A 3,972-nucleotide genomic window follows, 5' to 3' on the forward strand; every position below is an offset into this window, starting at 1 on the left:
TGCTGTTTGTGCTAAAGTCAGTGTTTTGCATCACTCAAGTTAGCTGAAGTAGATAAATTTTGGAGAGAGCATTTATTTAAAAATCATTGTAGTTGAAAAGCAAACAAAGTCCTGTTCTGAAGACATGTTTTCATGTAACCCTGAGTGAAATAGTCTCTGCGTAATATCATGCTAATGAGGCCCTGAGCCCAGATTCATTGTAGTCCAGTTCTGTCCCTAAACACTCCACAATGACTGCTCTGTGAACTTGCAGTTAATGGGTCTGGTGGCCTTGTTTAGATCATTATTCTTTTCCACCCTTCAGCTACTGACCAGTGAGAGCTCTTAACTCTTTCCTCCTAGCTTCTGTGGCCGTGCACACTTGCAGCGCTCGGACTTGTCCTGTGTTTTGCTGTGTATGTCCTCTGACATGCCTTCGCTGTTCGTGCTTACAGTGCTGTACTCGACTCATTGCTGTGTTCATTATGTGAGCCCTGTAGTTCCGACTGTCTCTATGTAGATTGTCGCAAACTTCCTCTCCGTGTCACCCTGAGCTGCATTCCAAACTGCGTGTTAGACATCTCAAAACTTCACGGTTCCCATCAGATCAGTCTTCTTCCAGAAACGTGCATGTCCTTGTTTCCCAGTTACACCCTTACTGCCCGAGAGCAGCGACAGTGACCCTTTCAGGGCCCAGACCACAACCCCAACCCATGTGTGAATTGCAGAGGCCAACACTGCCCTTAAACCCAATGCCGAGGTTTTAGTTTAGAAAAAACAAGTCACAGGTTAACATCTTTTGTCTTAAAAGAAAAACAGATAATGTAAGTGCCATGCATGGGCTGCCACTGCCCTAGAGCGTTTCTGCTCAGAAGCGAAATAGCTTTCTGTTCTTTATGTGCAGGTTCTGTTTCCCAGTCCTGCTCTGCCTCTTGTAAGTATCTCTTCCACTTTCTACACCTTCTGAGTGGAGACTTCGTTACTTTTCTTCCAGGTACATCTCTGTGTGTCTGGCTCCATGTGCAAATTATTTAAATAAAATATCCGGCTCTTTTCCTCAGTGTACAGTCTAGCCTGTGCATTGCCAGTAGGGTCATAATTAAAGGGGGAAATGACTGCAGTGTTCTCCCCAGTAAGTGATCCTTTCTCAATACATTTTTTGTGGGATTTGAAACCTCTCCTGACCAGGTCTTTGCCCACTTTCCTACCATAGCACTCACCGTGTGCCTCTAGGGTTCTGTGCTCCATCTCCATTGACCTGGTCCTCAACCACATCCCCCGTTTTCCTTTCTTCTTCTCTTGCTCAGACACACCCTTTGTCAGGGAAGAGTCAGGGTTACCCATCTTTTAGGGTCTGCTTGCATTAATTCTTTCGAAGTAGCCTTTCTGAATGTACTGTTTGGAATTATACCTGCGTCCTAATGTCCCTCACAGATCGGTGATGTATGTCATCCTTGCCTGTCTCACAGTCTCACTAGATTGTAACTAGGGGTGTGAACTGCATAGCTAGAGGTTTTGTAATGTTTTATGTAGATTATTGGATCTCAGGTCTCAGGACTCTTTCACACTTTTAAAAATTACTGAGGGTTCCATGAATATTTCGTTGCTGTGGGTTATATCTATAGATATTTACTGTGACTACAAATTAAATCTTAGATGTTTTAAATTATTTAATTAAAATATCAACGGATGCATATTAACAGGAATAACTTCATGAAAAATAGCTTAATATTAGAAGAGTGGCATTATTTTGCATTTTTGTATTTCTTTAATGTGTAACTTAATAGAAGACATCTGGATTGTCGTATTTCTTTATACTTGCAGTTGGTTGCAATATGTTGTTTTGGCTGAAGTACTGTATGTGAGGAAAATGTGGCTTCAGACAGGTATGCTTTTGGGAAAGGGAGTATTTATTTGACCTCTTCAGATAATTGTGTGTATTCTTCTTTGATCCTTCACCCAAGCTTAGCAAGTAGTAATTCTTAAAGTTCTAAAGGGGAACCTAAAGTAGGATCAGTAAACTTTCTGTCCTATCATATTATATAGCTCATTGGTCTGTTTTGTCCTTTGGATGGATGTTTAAACCATGCATAATTTTATAAAGTGAGGTATTCATCATTTAGAACACATTTCACCAAGTTATACGGGTTTTCCAGATTTATGTAATATTAAAAAACTATATTCTGATCTCATCACAAACATCTTTAAGTATTGGAAAGGTGTTACACTGGTAGAAATTAAGTTCTGCTTTTCACTTGAAAGTTTGAATTTCACATGGATAGCAAAAATAATCAGTGGCTTTCCTTTAAGTGATGGGCTTCCCTCAAAACAACAGACCAAGAACAATAGTAAAAAATCCCAAGTTTGTCAAAGCCTCAAGGTTTACTTAAGAGCCATCATTTGTCAGTGCTTCTCAATGAAAATGATGTTTTTAAAGGTCGCAACTCAAAGCAGTAGTGCAAGTATTTTCCTGGAGTCACAATTTATACTTTGAGCAGCAGAAGTGTTTTATGCACACTTGTCATTTTATACAGAGAATATGAACAAGACATATATTCGTGGATCAAGATGTAATAGCATTAATAATTTTTATTGCTTCATCAAAGTCATGCTTCAGTGAAACAGCATTTTCTTTTCTCTAAGTGCCGTGGCTACTGTTACAGTTCAGTGTTACTGCCTTGATACCAGCCAAAGCTGTAGAAGTTTATCCATCATTAGTGCAGATGTAGCCACAGTGAAAAAGGCAGATGTCCTGTTCTTGTTGTGAAGGTCATTTTTGGCCTTGTTGATAGCATTGCAGGGGTGTCCAGGAGGTCCTGCTTGGAGAGAACTAACTGCTGGGCTCGATCATTGTTCCCTTGCGTTGGGAATACGTTCAGGCTTTGTAGAGACTAGTCATGTAGATGACGGAAATGTAAAGTTGGACATTACGTCAGCTAGTGTAATTCCTGTTCTTTACCAAGAAGCTGAGGAGACGGAAGCGCGGAGGGGTGAGAGACTCGAGGAGGGTCTTGGACACATCAGTGGCAGAGCTGAAGGACAGTGCACACGGCTCAGGGCGCAGAGCTCATTTCTTTCTGTCTCTATTGTGCAGTTAAATGTTCAGCAGTAATTTCAGATACGTTTTATATAAAACTGTGACTACAAAGTGAACATTTACTTTTGTACTATAATACGAATATTGGCAGAAGTTCTAAGAGAAGTTTGAACCCTCCTTTGAATCCTTACCCAGAATGCTAGCGTTAACATTCATCAGTTTTTTTCTGTTTTACCTCTTTTAAAAAAAATCTGGTTGATATGAAGTTGCTTGTTGTGATCAGATGGAAGATTAAGTGAGAAATGGACATAATAGGGCATTTAGTGTGTAATCATTGCTTCAAAAAACCCTCACAATATGCCCTGGGAAAACTAACTATCATCAGTTTGACATTTAAGAGTATAGCATGTGATTATTTTTAAGAGTAAAAAAATAATTGTGGTGTTTTTGTTTTTGCTATTAGGGTTGACCAGGGCCTCAGGCATGCTTAACACCTGCTCTGCTACTGAACTATATCCTAACAGAGCATTTGAAAGAGAGGATTTCTTTTTCAAGTCATTTTACTGTGAAAAGTTGTGAGCATATTCAGAACAGAAGAGAATACATGAACCACTGTGTTCCCATCGTCCAGATTCAAGTTATCAATTCAAGCTGAATTTATTTGGCCTTTTTCTTTATATTTTTCCTGGAATGAAATCCCAGATGTTATATAATTTCATTATCCATAAGCCTTTGTAGGTAAGAGTGTTTCTTAAAACTTGTAATTAGGCCATGTTCGATGAAGTCAGGACTTGATATCTAAAATGAATTTGAGCCGGGTGTGGTGGCGCACGCCTGTAATCCCAGCACTCAGGAGGCTGAGGCAGGAGGATCCTTGCAGGTTCGAGACCAGCCTGGGCTACAAAGTGAGCTCAAGGCCAGCCTGAACTGCAGAGTGAGACCCTGTCTCAAAAAAG

This window comes from Chinchilla lanigera, unplaced genomic scaffold (genome assembly GCF_000276665.1).
Source record: "Chinchilla lanigera isolate Chin_1 unplaced genomic scaffold, ChiLan1.0 scaffold00101, whole genome shotgun sequence".
NCBI classification, from domain to species: Eukaryota; Metazoa; Chordata; class Mammalia; order Rodentia; family Chinchillidae; genus Chinchilla; species Chinchilla lanigera.